Genomic DNA, 15846 nt, shown 5'->3' on the forward strand with positions numbered 1-15846 from the left:
TTAACCCCAGTAATACACATACCTCACTCGCACAGGCCCAATCGCGTGTGAAACTCCCTGCGAACCCCAGTAATACACGTACCCCGCTTGCACAGGCCCAATCGCGTGTGAAACTCCCCGCGAACCCGAGTAATACACATACCTCGCTCGCACAGGCCCAATCGCGTGTGAAACTCCCCATGAACCCCAGTAATACACGCACCCCGCTCGCAAAGGCCCAATCGTGTGTGAAACTCCCCGCTAACCCCAGTAATACATGTACCCCGCTCGTACAGGCCCAATCGCGTGTGAAACTCACCGCAAACCCCAGTAATACATGTACCACGCTTGCACAGGCCCAATCGTGCATGAAACTCCCTGCGAACCCCAGTAATACACGTACCCCACTCGCACAGGCCCAATCGCGTGTGAAACTCCCCGCAAACCCCAGTAATACACGTACCCCGCTCGCACAGGGCCAATCGCGTGTGAAACTTCCTGCGAACACCAGTAGTACACGTAACCCGCTCGCACAGGCCCAATTGCGTTTAAAACTCCCTGTGAACCCCAGTAATATAGGTACCCCGCTTGCACAGGCCCAATCGCGTGTGAAACTCCCCGCGAACCCCAGTAATACACGTACCCTGCTCGCACAGGCCCAATTGTGTGTGAAACTCCCTGCAAACCCCATTAATACACGTACCCACTTGCACAGGCCCAATCGCGTGTGAAACTCCCTGCGCAGGGGTGTACATGTATTCAGAGGGGTGTGCAGGGAGTTTTACAGGCGTTTTCGTGGTTGTCGGGCTGTATGCTGGTCCACTGGCCCTTTGCGCCATGTACGGGATTTGTGCGCTGTGCATGGTGCACAGGGAGGGGTTGGGGCCGTAACTGGCACTGCTGCAGGGTGGCTGCGCCACTCTGTGCCACGGCTGGTAATTGAAGTTGAAATCCATGAATACACTGTGCGTGGAAAAGGATTTTGGTGCACGCGGCTGGCGCAGACTGTCGCACGCGCACACTGTGCACCAGCCGGGTGCGCCATTTGTGCACTGAATTCTATGAATTACCCCCTCAGTCTGCTAATGTGTGTTAGTGATTTGGAATGTAATGAGTTTCAAAGTTGTGGCCTTGGCATTAGGTCCTTATGTGCATAGGGGAATGGAATATTAAGGAAGTAAATTGTGGTATAGAAGTTGTTTAGGGATGACTGTGTTTTTCAGTATTAAGGTATAGGCGGGGTTTTGAATAAAGAACAGTGTTTAGATTGGAATGAAAAGAGTGTGAAGGTTGCAATAGAATGAGTAACAGTTAAATACAATGTTGGTGGGTAGAACGGAATATTCTCGGCTAATATATAGTGAAAGTACATTGTTACAATTAGAGCAGTGAACACACTAAACTCATTTACTTACTTTGTAGGACGTGAAGAGTATTCTTTCTTCGGTAGCTGTTTTCTTCCGTCTTGTTTTTTCCTGTAATTGTAAAAGAAAGTTGGTGGGTATATGTGGTAAGGGCAAAATACTTTTAGTAAAAGAGTTTGTTATTTATTAAGGTAGTAGAAGTTGTTGGGAACAACAGTTAATGAAGGTAGGTTATGAGCGGTGTATTAAGGTATGTTAAGTACGTTGTTATAAAAAAATGGACTATAGCTCTTATTATTAATGAGCTAGTCTGTAATTAAAGGTACCAGTCAAATGTTACCAACAGCTTTTCTGGACTGGCTCAATCTGTGTTTAATGGTAGGGACAAAGTTCCGAGTAACTTTCTAATTGAGTTATTGGAGATTGCCTTGACAAAAATGTCTTTCGCTTCAAGAATTCCTACTTCATGCAAATAAAAGGCATGGTGATGGGGGCAGTCTTTGCCCCCATTATGCCACACTGAATATGTGGGACTTTGAGGAGTCTAATATAATGGTGGGCACTAATTCATTCAGAGAGGCTCTCAAATTTTACAAAGGATACATTGACGATATCTTAATTGTATGCAATGGTACAAAGGGTGATCATCATGCTTTTTTTTGACTGGATGAATAATCTCAATCCTAATTTGAAATTCATTATGCAAGTAAACTATTAATAAATTCAATTTGTATATCCATTAATTAAGGAAGAAGGGGCTTTATTGGTGGACCTCTACAGGAAAGAGTCTGATAGGATCAGCATCTTGCATTACGAGAGTTTTCCCTTTCAGGCACTTTGATCAAATATCCCTTATGGCCAGTTCCTTAGAGTTTGACGAAACTGTTCTAAATTAGAGGACTTTGCCAGACAATCTAATATCAGTTTGAAAGCCGAGGCTATCCAACCAAATGACTGAGGCATTCCAAAAAAAGAGCTAGGTATCAACATCGAGACCAGCTATTAAATAAAGACAATACATTAACATCCAAGAATGACCGTCATGTGTGCGCATTGACATATAACACTCATCACAACAAGGTAAAGAAAATGATATCCAAAAATTGGCATTTACTTCAGTTATACATTCCTACTTTGAACAAAGCCATTTACACCTTCAAAAAAGAAAGGAAAAATATAAAAGACTAGGGGGCTGATTCATGGAATTATTTGGGCCGAAAGTCGGGGATTTGTGCGCCATTCTGCCCGCGAATCCCCATTTGTTAAACAGGGATTTGCGGGCAGAATGGCGCACAAATCCCCGTTTTTCGGCTCAATTCATTCCATGAATCAGCCCCTAGGTGTCTAAAGCAGATAGGAATTTGATACAAGCAAAACAATCTCAGATTACCACCACATGGGGGATGTTCCCTATTCTGGGACATTACCCATGCAGCAATTGTTGCAACTGTGTTTCGACTTCGGCATGCACCAGTGTCACCATTAACAAAAGAAAATGGATGTTGAGGAATCATACCACAAGCAAGAGTAACAAAGTTATTTATGCAATAACATGCCCTTGTGACAACATTTATATCGGTACAACATCTCGTTAAGAGAAGCAAAGAATAACAGAACACAAATCCAAGATTAGGAACAAACAAATGAGTGCACCCCTTGCTATACATTATGTCAAGTTAGGTCACAGCTGTGAAGATTTACGATGGTGGGCAATAGAAAAGGTTTGAAGTACAGACACAGCAAATGTAGCTATTATATTATCTCAAAGAGAGCAACGGTGGCTCTGCCATACCCAGAGTTATATGAGTGGCCTTAACCTTCAAGAAGAGTGGAACCAATGCATTGGGTAATATTCCTGACAACTTTAATACCTTATTTGTCATTCCCTCTGCGATTTACTCAATTCCCTTTGTTTAAATATTTAGGATTTGCAATTTACTATCATCATTTGCTTTTCGAAATTATTATCTCAGTGACGAGTCATCTAATTTGATTAATAATTGGCCAAGGAAATATGATACTGTCCTATTTATATTACTACAGTTGGAATGATTTGAGAGGGAGCTCCATTCCACTCCTTATTGTTCACAGATCTGTTAATATTAGGCTCTTACCGATTAATTACTGTTATGCCCCTTATTGGATTCCACACCAATAGGGATTAGACGTTTTACCGTTCAATGGACAATCAATGATAAAACATACAATATCATTATAGAGAATATTTTAGGACTAAATTAAGTCAGTGCTAGTCCTTTCTCTATGATTGCTTGCAAGATGACAGCGCTCGCTCTATGATCATCAACATAGTAAGGAACACCAAGTAGTCCTATCTTTATGGCTACCTTTAGGATGTATATTTATTTAAACGGACACCCCGCAGATTCAAAAAAGTTACCTGGACTCTCGCACGAATGATGAGACGGCGTTCTATTCTTGAAGGTAAGATTTTAATTCAATTGAGGGCTCACATTGGAGGCTTTGCAAGCACTTCCTCACGATCCCCCTTTTATAACATAGATTGTTTCCTTTCTTTTTTCCCTTTTCCTTCCAATAGAGCATAATCTTTGCGTAAAAAGGAAGAGAAGATGAAGGGTATTCCAAAGTGAAACGGAGCACAGATGCACTTAAGTTCTTCCGTTTGAGGAACCATGTACCTTAAGGTATAATATAATATTGCATCTGCCCGCTATACTAATTTGCGGGTTTTAAACCTTTGAAAGTAATGGGATTTTCTTTTCTTCTCTTTTGTCTTTCTTTTTCTATTAGAACAGCGCACATATATGGTGTGACTATGCAGAAAGTAGAGAAACAACTGCTATTCAATATATGAACTGCCACGGGAGCAAGAAGCATTTAAGCTTTTATCCTAGAAGCCACCTTCTTTACGTCTAGGTAACTATTGTTTAGATTCGACTATCTGATTTAAAGCTTTGGTATTGAAGATTTTGGTATCCTTTGTCTGGAATTAGTTGAAAAACTGCCATTTGTTTTGCTCAATTCGGAGAGGTGTTCTGTTGACTTGCCCTGTTACTAAAAATTGGGATCAATTAATTTTTTTCCCACAATGTTCTGCCCATAATATAAGGTCAAAGTATGGACATAAATGGACTGATCAATGTTGAGTCTAACATATGTATGTCTGAGAAAAATAGGCAAATTAGACATATATTACCCATTGTAGAGCTTTATCTACAAGAGCTCGATTAAAGCATTAAATAGGTATACTGCTCCTCGTGCAACTATTAAGAGTGGGAATTGGTTCAATGTAGAGGAAATGCAGACTGTAGTTTTTACTGGGTTTTTAACAGTCTGTTTTATTTGTTTTTAGTATTTGAAAAGCCGTAAAGTGCAAATCGGCTTAAGTTCACAGTCCTGAAGAAGACGCATGTCAGCAGCCAGAAGGGATTAGCTAGATTTGTTACATCAAAATTATCGAATAAGGGAAGTCCTATGTGAAAATGTTGTTGGCTATTTAGGACACCTATAGTTGATTATTATGTGTGGACTAATATTAGGGGTGGATTTACCACTCAGAGCAAGAGAATTGTAAGCTGTAATTTATAAATGTTATGAAGAAAGTTCCACTATTTACATGCTACACTATGTTTTTGCACAAAAATGTTCTTTATTAATGAAATAATTTACCGGATTTGAAGTGAGATGGTGCAAGACTCAATTTTGAGCAACATTTGTAAAAATGAGTTTAGTTGTATGTTTAAAAGATTTTTTTATTGAAAAATATTTCAATGCTATTTTTATAACAAAATAATAATAACATTGAATGAATTACTAAGGATGCAGTCTTAGTTTCCTCTCCTTAGTTTTCTGTACTCTCATGAAAGAAGAGTAGTATTAATAGTGTTTCAGTTCCATATGGCAATCTTTTTTGGTCTATATTTAACAGTTCTAACCCCAGATGCCTGTGAAAAAGGTGTTTCCCACCTTTAGATTTAGGGGCACTATACTCCCCACAGGTCTTACCTGCTGGGAGTTGAGGCCGCTACTGGCAGGCTTTACACTTAAGCCCCGGCATCATTAGTAATGGTGCCGGTGCTTTATCGTTCCCATTCCCATGCAGTCCTTTAGGACTGCATGGGAATGGGAATTTAGTGTACTGATGCTGATTGTGATATTTTGGTAGCATCAGGATGTTAGGTGGTGGTAACGGTAATATGGGGTTGATGGCAATACTCCAGCTACCGGTGGGTTTTTAGGTTATGTTTGTGCTGGTTATTTTAACAAGAGAAGGGCTGTGTTAGTGGTGCAATGTATTTTTAATGTGTTACAGTGTTTTTAAAAAATAGGGAAATTATGGCCTTGTGGTAATGCAATTGCAGGTTGTGGTTGAAACAGTGTTTAGTGTGTTATAGTAGTGGTTGGAAAAGAAAAATAGTTCATATATAACAGGAAGTGATGTATATAAGTACTTTGGGCCCGATTTATAGAATTCTTTGCTCAGTGCACGGCTGAAAAGTGAGTTTGCACTGCCGATAGTAACCCTGATTCCTGAAAACATGCAAAGTGTATTTTTGCAGTGGAAAGTCAATGCAAATTAATTGTTGCAGTATAAAGTGAGTTTTCATTGACTTTGTACTACAAAAATACAATTTGCACAGTACCATACATAAGGGCTTGTGTTGGTAGCGCAAAGTTACTATTTGGCTATGTAAAATCACTTTGCACTATTCAAAGAATTTGATGAAGTGGGCCATTTGGTAGTATACACACATGTGAGAGCGGGTGGAGAATGGTGGCACTTTAAGGAATGTAATGGGAAAGGTTGGAAAACTTGATGTTTACATGTAATGAGAAATGAAAAATGGTATGGATTTAGTATTTTGTTGAAAGTAAAAAAAAATGCATATGTGCATTTAAAGAAGCCCTGTGTCTAAGTATTTTGTAAAAGAAAGGAAAAACTGATGTAATAGATTTGTAGAAGATTTCTAAGTGGCACTTGGTGTGTGGAACATCAATAAGTTGGCAGTGCATGTAACTGCCACTTGAAGTTGCCAGCTGCAGAGCGTAAAACGGTTGCAAAAATACTTTATGAAATATAATCAAACCAGTAGTATGCTTTCTTAGATGCAGATATTGAAACTGCAAGCTAAGATCTTAGAAGGTTTCACTGTAGTGTTTGGTGCAGGTGGCTGTGATTAACAGGATATATGTACTCTCAGAGTTCAAGTGTACATATGAAGTGTTGAACTGAGATCACTGGGTCATGTGTACAGTTTTTTATGTGATTGGTGGATGGATGTGTTACTGTTTGAAAGCAGCCAATGAGGGAGCATTTGAAACATGAAAGTAGAAAGATCTGCCTTGTGATACATGGTTCGCGGATGCCACAGTGGTCTGCGAACATCGGACATGCCATTTGGGTTCTTTAATGATGCTGTGCATGGAAAGAGGACTGCAGGGATTAGCCAAATATATTTTGTCGTTGTGGTTTATAAGAAGACGGGCTAGCAGGTGTTCTGTTTGTTCTGTGCCGTGAGGTGGGTTTGTATATTGCTATTAAGAAGCAGGGTGTGTGGATGGTGGGAGATTGCTGGATGCCATCATTGAAGGTTTATAATGAATGTTGTGGCCTCTCTGGTAGTATTGGATTGCAAGAATTGGACATGTCATGTTATGCAATTTGTGGGGTAAACTGGACAACTTTATTATCATTGTGTGAGAGTATGGCTTACTTTAATCATCCAAACATTATTATTGTGCATTGTGAAGAGACCTATTTGGGCCATGTGAATGCTGTATCATTGCATTTTGCCATTACGGATTTCTTGAAAAGCCTTATGGAAATATTTCCATCTGTGCAGGTAATTTTTTCTGCAGTTAATACAAGGCTAATATGGAGATGTCCAAATGCATTCAGTCCAGGCATCGAAAAAGCTAGGAAGCTTGTTATTAAAGGTGAATGTGCTTTTTTATATGCTTCAGCAATGGCATCTTTGGAGAATTAAAATATCACGTTGGATGGTGTAAATAGTTTTCGGAGCTATGGAGTGCATTTAAATGTTCTTGAGAATCAAATCTTTCTTTTCAAAATTAGCAAATGCACTTAAAAAGCACATATGAACAACTTAAATGGAACAATGTGCAGTGTATAGTAAAGCATTAGTTATTAGGTGTAGGATGAAAAAATGAGAAAAACAAAATAAATTGAATACATGTTTTAAATTGAGTGTAAACCTCTCCACTCTGTTTAATTGGACGTGCTACCCACGTAGAAGGCAGTAGTCTGTTGACACTGCACGTGCTATCCGGATCCTTTGAGGATGCCTGGCATGAAAAGGGGACTGCCGGGACCATGGACAGTCTTGATGTCCACGGACACCGGGGGTTTAGCAATCAGGTTTCTTGGCTGTGGTGTACAGTAAGACAGAGTAGTAGGAGTTTTGTTTGTGGAGTGCACTGAAGATGGCTATGGGTATGTCTTTGAGGAAGCAGAGTGTATGGATTCTGGGACTCTCTTGGATCCTTAGGCTGAAGGTCTATTCTGAACACTGTGGATTGTCTGAGAATCTTGGATTAGAACAATGAGAAGTTTCAGTGAGAGAATGGTCAATTTGAAGCATCTAGACATTAATTTTGTTCACTGTGGAGGCATTCGTTTGGGCTATATTACTGCAATTTCATTGCTGTTTGATGTAAAGGATATGGAACTGTTGATGAAACTGTTTCCACATTCTAAAAGTGTTTATTTACATTTTGCTGAGAGACAAATGTTGAAGCATTCAAAAGTATTTGTCCATAAATTGAGAAAGCAAGACACAATGTTAACATAGCTGCATGTGTTTTATTTTTTGCAGGATGTTTTCATGATATATTTTGATAATGCAAATATTGAATTTGATAGTGTCAACATGTTTCACAGAGATGGAGTGCATCTGACTGATGTTGGCAATCTGATTTTCCTTGAAAATGATCAAAATGCATTAGAGCAATTTCTGTGAACACATACAATATGTAATGAATTATTTACCCATTCTCTGCCTTCCTTTCCTTCCATCCCCCACCTTGCCCTGCAGTTCCGACTAAAAAATAAATAAAACCACAATTTAAAAAAACCCACAAAAGAGGTTTTTTTAAGAGCCACCATTTCTGAATGAGAAACAGGTAAATTGATTTTATTTCCACCACCCCACCCATGGAATTTTCCAGATGACTGTAGACATTCACACTATCCACGGACTAGACAGGCTGCTAAAGGGTCCTGTGATTGTTTTTTCAAGTTTTTTTTTAACCATGAAAGGTGGCTCATAAAGAGATGTTTTTTTTATTTTGTGATTTATTATTCTCTTGGGCTTTTTTGTTTTTTTTACAGGAGAGTCATGGTAAGGTGGGGAAATGGATGTAAGGGGCAACAACCACAGAGACGGAGGGGCAGGTAGAGAGGGGAATATGTTGGGTCGCCCTTACATTTAAGGTAGGTCACAGTGTTTCTTGTGCTCCTTGACCGTGGCCTTGAAAACACTTCAAAATTGCTTCCCCCGTCAATCAGTTTGTCGCACTACAAACATAGTACTGTGACCCTCGAAAGGTAATGGTCAAAAGTATTCTGTATGGCCTGCGAGGCAGCCACTAGGATCCTCTGCCCCACAGGAGTTCCCTGTGTTTGCCGCAGCAATCGAGGAAGATGGGGTAGAGCATGTCAACCTCCTTCTCCCTGAGAAAGCAACAGCCTTTCTCAGAGCACTCTGGTTGTTGAATCTGGTGTTGACACTGCATGGAGCTGGTCACATAGGAATACAGACCAGGTTTTCTGCTCCTGAGTACGACACAGCACTCAGTGCATATGACCTTGTCTGCCCATGTCTTTGGTAAACCCCCAATGGGGGTGAAAAACAGCTACACCCATGATTCATGCTGGGTGCTGGAGGGAAGCACTTCCTCTACCTCATCTTCCTCTTCCTTGTCATTGTCTTCTACATCACTGCGCCTGTTCCCTTCTCCAGGCCCTGCAGATGGTTGTTGTGGTGGTGGTCCCTGGGGAAGAGGAAGAATAGCCATAATAGATGCCATTGCTGCAACTGAAGTTGTTCTGAAAAGCAGGTGCTGCCAGTTGCTCTCTTCTGGATAGCCAGATTGAGAATTACTAAAAGTAATATCTGGGTCCCTTCAGAGGAACTGTTAGTGGACCATGCGGCTCTCTGCTGGCTACTGAGTCGAAAATAGGCCTTAAAAAGTTGTACAAAGTTGACACATCAACGAAGAATGGGTTTAGCAGCTTTGGAAGGCTACACTTTCACTTTGAAAGTGAATATTCCTGCATTGGCCAAAAATGTGGTTTTAAACTGTTCACGACACGTCATCACGCCACATGGGTGCGGTCACATTATGTCATCGCCACATGTCTGCAGCACTGATGTGTGTCCACGGACAGCATTAAACATAAGTCCACAGGGTCATGAACATAGATGTCCACAAACGGTGGCCCTGTCTGCAGACTAATTAAAAGTGTGCCATGCAAGTACGGACATGTCCGGACACAGCACGATGTCCGCGGACACCCCATTGCATGAACAGACAGCCCGGACAGTTGTGGTGTCTGTGGACTATTCATTGGGGTTTAAAAAATATACATTTATCAAAGAATAAAATACAAGATATTTATAGCATGCAAAAGAAATGTATCTATGAAAGGTATGGGGTATCGGAATGGGAAGCATACATGGGAGAATTTGGAATTTCTATACAATGATCATCAGGGGAGGGAGAGAAGTTTCATCAAAGTGTCTTTCATTTATATTTTGGGAATTTGATGGGGTGATTGCTGGAGCAAGAGGGACAGGTACACGAAGGACAGTGATAATCAACATTTCTAATAACATGATTTTTAACATAATTTAAACATTCTTTAAGTCATTACTAAGTTTATCCAATTTTGCAGGCAAGATCACTATTTCATTATGTACAGTTGAGGTTAGGGATTATCTTTGCGATTCTTGGGATTCTCCATAATTAAATTGGGTGTTGTTTCTTTATGTAAAGCATGCACTATATGAAAAGAAAACATAATTATTTCAATGAGCTCTGTATAAATATCTGTTTTGTTTATGTTGAAAGATGTACTGTTCACCATTAGAGATGTTATCATCACTCAGTTCTTTTTTTGGAAAACCTTTCATCCAGCCACTCTAGTGTGTTTAGCATTTCGGTTAGAATAAAAAAAATAGTAACATTTCCTTATAAGAAATGTTAATATAATACATGGTTATAATAGAGAAATACATTATGGCCCTCATTACGAGTTCGGCGGTAGCCAGGCCGCTATTGGCGGCATGGCTGCCGCCGAAATCGCGTCCAGGTCCTCAGAATTAGGAATAACCAGGCCATTCCGAGTTCGGAAAGGCCCGGTAATTCCTCCCTCCAAGGACCTGGACCTGGTCCTTCCCCATTCCCATTTCAGCCCCGATAGGGCTGAAATGGGAATGGGAGAGGGAGCAAACAACGGGCCATTACGAGTTGGCCCGTTGTTTGCTCCCTCTTCCCCTCGTGGGACCCGGTAAGCATGCCTGGTTTGACCCGTGAGGGGACCTCGAAATGAGGCGGTACGGGGTAAACGGCGCCTGCACCTTTTACAGCGCTGTTTACCCCGTATCGCCAGGGTCGTAATGAGGCCCATACAGTGTACTTACTATTTGGTACACAGTTGTTTTGGAATGAGCTCCTTCTGTATCTGAATATGTATAAAGAGTTGAACTGAAGTGATAATATGAGGTGTACAGTTATGGTGTGTGCTTGGTGCATTACATTATTTTGTTTGCTAAATTAAAAATAATGTTTACATTTTGAAATGCTGAATTGTACAAAAAGGTATATGTGGGTGTAGTAAATATAAGTAATGTTTTATGTACATGTTTTTGTTGGTTGATGGGTACAACATTTTCAGTTGTCTCCTGTGCTTCTGGGTTTTGTTTGATGCTACATGTTGTCCGTGGACTTTCGTACTGTCCATGGACTCTACTTCTTCTATATTGGGGTGAGTATGATATAAAGAATGTGTAGCAAATTAAGCAGGGGTGTGGTAAAAATCTATGAAATTCAGTGAAAAAATGTTGTTAAATTGACTTCATGGCTAAGTTGCACTAATAAAAACCTATCAAATTCAGTGAAAAAACTTTGTTAAAGGGATGTTATTATTACAAGTAAAACCGAAAAACCCTTGCATTTCGCCAGTTATGGTAAGCTAAGCAAACATAACTTGAACCACCACCGTGCACTGATAAGACTAGCACCCAGGACACCAAATATGACATCACAAATGTCATTGATGACATCACTGATGTATTGATTAGTATGTTGGGGAAGAAGGATTCGAAGGTAGATGTAAGATTACTCTTGAGTATTGGGATGAGGAAGAGAGAGGTGACAGTAAAGATAGAATTACTTATTAGGTTCTGGGGTGAGGAAGAGGGATATGGGGGAAAATCTATTGATTATGATTTGGGTACTATGATGAGGGAAAATAAGGTGAGGTAGAGCGAGACTGTGATGAACAAGAGGGTGGTGGGGTTAGTGGGGAACTGTGAGGAGGAAGAGGGAGGTGTGGATAGTAAGGGGACTGTAATGAGTTATAGTGGGGTGGGGGAAGTAGCAGACTGTGATGAGGAATAATGAGGTGCAGTAGGGGGACAGTGATGAGGAAGAATGAGGTGGGGCTAATGTTGGCTGTTACGCGGAAGAGTGAGTTGAGGTAGTGGGGGACTGTGATAAGGAAGAATGAGAAGGGGATATGATATGATATGATTGGTTATTTATAACACGCTTAATACCCAGGGTTTCTAAGTGCGGACCCGGAGATCGAACCTGTGTTGCTCCATGTTGTTTTGTTTCTGAGGCGAGCACTTTGCCCTTGAGCTATCCTCCCGAGAGTCCAGAGTGTGGACTGTGACAAGGAAGTGCAAGCTGGGGATGTGAGGGACCTTGAAATGGAAGAGTGAGGTGAGGTTATTGGGTGACTTTGACAATGAAGAGGGATTTGGCGTAAATGTAAGATTACTGTTGGGTACTGGGACAAGGAAAAGGGATGTGTGGATAAAAGTAAGATTACCATAGGGTACCATAGGGTACCTGGATAAGGAATATGGATGTGTGGCTATATATAGTGAACACCATTGTTGTTTTTATATGGCCATACACTGGTATTGCCATGTTGCATTTATAGTGTGCATATATAGGGGGCTTTCACTTGAAGGCTTATTTTACTATACGGAAGCGGGCACTGTGGTTTCAGGGCAGTAGCAGCACACATTCGTCCCAGGGCATTTTATGCCACTAGTGGGAAGAGAGCAGCACCGTGAAGACATTTTTTCTATCACGGTGCAGCATTAAATTAAATAGGCGCACTAGCGCTTTTACTTGTGGTCACTTTTTTTAACAGTGTAAAGCAAGTGAAGGTGAAGGGCTGTTATGGCTTATCGTCAGCTGGCATACACCCAGTATAGTAATGGGGAATTAGGCAACTCACAAATGTGGGCAACAATGTATTTACACACTGAACAATGGCGGATGTGTTGCAATCAGAACCATAGAGTTCTAAACAATTAACTGTTAAGGTTTTTTTTCATGTTATGTAAATGTCAACTTTTTTTACGTTATGTAAGCTGCACAGCTGTGCAGACCCAATCACCTTCAGTGCAAGGGTATAAAAACACAAGGAAACAAACGTTTGGAATCATACTAGCCTGAGGAAGCTCGCGAGTCGAGCGGAACGCGTGGCGTTTTCCACCCGCTGTGGGTGAGTGCTGCATGACACCTGGTCTGCTTAGGTATTGTTATGTATGCTTTTTATACTATGCTCACTCTTTTTGGATAAATAAAATGAAATTTTGAACACAATTTGAAGTCTTGTGTGCTTGGGCATTTTTTGGTAGGTGTTTGTGGGAGAGCTTTCTCCTCGCCAGCACTTTTACCCTTCTGTTTAACAGGTACTGTGACAAAGAAGAGGGAGGTGAGATAATGTTCAGATCTCCCTTGCTTATATCAGAACAAAATCGAGATCTTCACTCTTAAGTCACTTAAAAAGTGTGTCTAATCAAAACAAAGGATGTAGCAAACACACATCAATTTCCCTTTATCTTATGCCCTTTTATTTCAAAGTTATTAAAGATATATAAGCTTTTCAAGCACATTTAACACCACCAAACACAAACATACCCAATTTTCCCCTTCCTGACATTTTAAGTTAATTTAGGAAGTAAACTGTGTAGTTTAAAACTAAAAACACAGATTGCTTCCTAAATTAACTTACAATACTCCTCTTGCACTAACAAGCACAGTGATTGTCACATCTCATTATGTAATAGTTTTGAAGTATTTACACATGTGTTGCCACTCTAAATGAATCGAGATCTTGTAAACATATTTGGGTAAAATGTCTGCCACCATCCAAAGCCCACAACCTTTACAAATCATTCTGTCTTACTCTGCCACATTCACCCTAGCCTCAAAACTAAACTACTTACACGCCACATATCATTATAGAGCAGTTGCCAAAAACAGATCTAGCTCTTGTATCTTGAACTGTGTAAAAGCAGATTTATAGACATGAGAAGCCTTGGCACCAGCAACGCATCATGGGAAATATAACTAACTTTTTGGGTACAGGGCACCTTGCTGTACAGCACTTTAAAGAAGAAAAACAAAACTACTGGACAGATTAATGCCAAACCAAGAAAGGATTTCGTTCGAGTGCTTTGTGCCCAATGTGTTTCTGATTTAAGCACTGATGCAAAGACTTACTCTTGTCTCTTACGTTTTGTTACATGTTCCTAAATTATCTCTTTTTACTTTCATTCTTACTTTTGAAAAGAAAAGCCAAATTTTGCTGGTTGAGCAAAAAGTCCCTTGAAAACCAACAATAAAGACAAATAAGAGTCTAGGACCGGAATTGACAAGTGATCAGTTCGAGCGCAAGTTGGACTATTCACCCTTGGCTCAGCAAGCGCCCAAACCCAATAACCAATCAAATTCAAGGACCCACTGGTTGTGGGGAGTATCCCAAGAGGCCCAAGATCCCCCATAAATATGATGTTTGATACTGAAAGTACAAAAGCAGGCCCTTCCGAAACCATCATAGAGCAGGCACCTCAGTCATTAAGGAAACAAGTGGAATATTGGTACTGGATTGCAGGGGCATTAGCAATGCAACAAGAATAGCGATCCTTGATGTGGAAGCCCAAGCACCTGATGACGACACAGAAACCGCCACTCCAATCTACAAATACAAATCAAGAATTCAAAATAGCATCTTCGAATACCATGGGGTTTACCCATTTAACAAGGCCTAGCAATGTCAACTTGGGCCGATACAACCTATTATGCCTGCAGGAAACCTGACTGCTGAGTTCACTGTACCTAGATGCTTATGAGGTGATCGCAGCCCCGGCGGCAAAAGGAGCAAAAGGCCGTCCATTTTTTGGGCCTCTTGATAGCCCTAGAAGTGGGTTGTGGGCTAAACTTACTGAAGATTTTGTTTTCGGACCTTCATTGCCTGGCAATCCTGGTGAAATGGATAAATGGCACTGATGACAATGAGGCAAGGATAACAGCAAACATGGTCGTAATCACGTGTTATTGGAATCCCCTTGCTACCACAAATACCAGTTTCCTTGAGACAATCACCAATATAATGGAAGATGCATTGATAAATAATAATGTTCACCACACAATGCTTTGTAGGGATTTGAATGCGGTATGCTAATTTTCACCAAAAGGAATGAACAAACCAAAGGCAAACTCTTCAGCATTTACAAGAGGAAAGTTGTGGTCAAGAGTAATGTGAGCCTGGAACCTGCACCGCTTGAAACTAAGAGAATGCAGTGGTCAACATGTGATCCCTACCTGGGAACGAAGAGATCAGTGAGCAGAACTTAACCACATCTTTGCCTCGAAGGAATTTTGACAGAACTTGAAGAGATACGAGATCCTCAGAATTTCTAATAGTGATCATAGCCTTCGCTGTATGACCCTCACTTCGAACACAAAACATCTGGATCACTTCATGAAGATGGCAGTTGAAGTGAATAATGGAGGAAATCGTCTAAGGCTAAAGTCTAAAGACATTGAAACTCTGACAGAGAAATATATCACAGATTTGGAAGGGAATGAAAGAGTCATCAACCCCGTAGATTGTAGACCACTCCTGGATACTTTCAGCAGTAAAAAGCAGGGGAACAGTACGTTAAAAAAATCTGTGCCGCACACTTATGATCCAATTCTAGTGGAAAAAGGAAACACATGAGATATATGAAACATCCTGTGGCTGCTTCTAATTGTAAAGTCTTCAAAGAACATGCAGCAGAAGTATGCAAACAATATACATCCTGGATCATCATTCGGCAGCATAAGCTGCTCCAACAAGACTCAGAGCAAATGCTAAAGGTACTAAGTGGCAAACAATCCAAGATTTTTGGTCCCTAATAAAACAAACATCAATTGCCCAAGACAAATAGCAGACCTCTGTGAGTGAACCTGTTTGAAAAGACCATTTCAC

Source organism: Ambystoma mexicanum, chromosome 6q (genome assembly GCF_040938575.1).
Source record: "Ambystoma mexicanum isolate Mex_15411 chromosome 6q, UKY_AmexF1_1, whole genome shotgun sequence".
NCBI classification, from domain to species: domain Eukaryota; kingdom Metazoa; phylum Chordata; class Amphibia; order Caudata; family Ambystomatidae; genus Ambystoma; species Ambystoma mexicanum.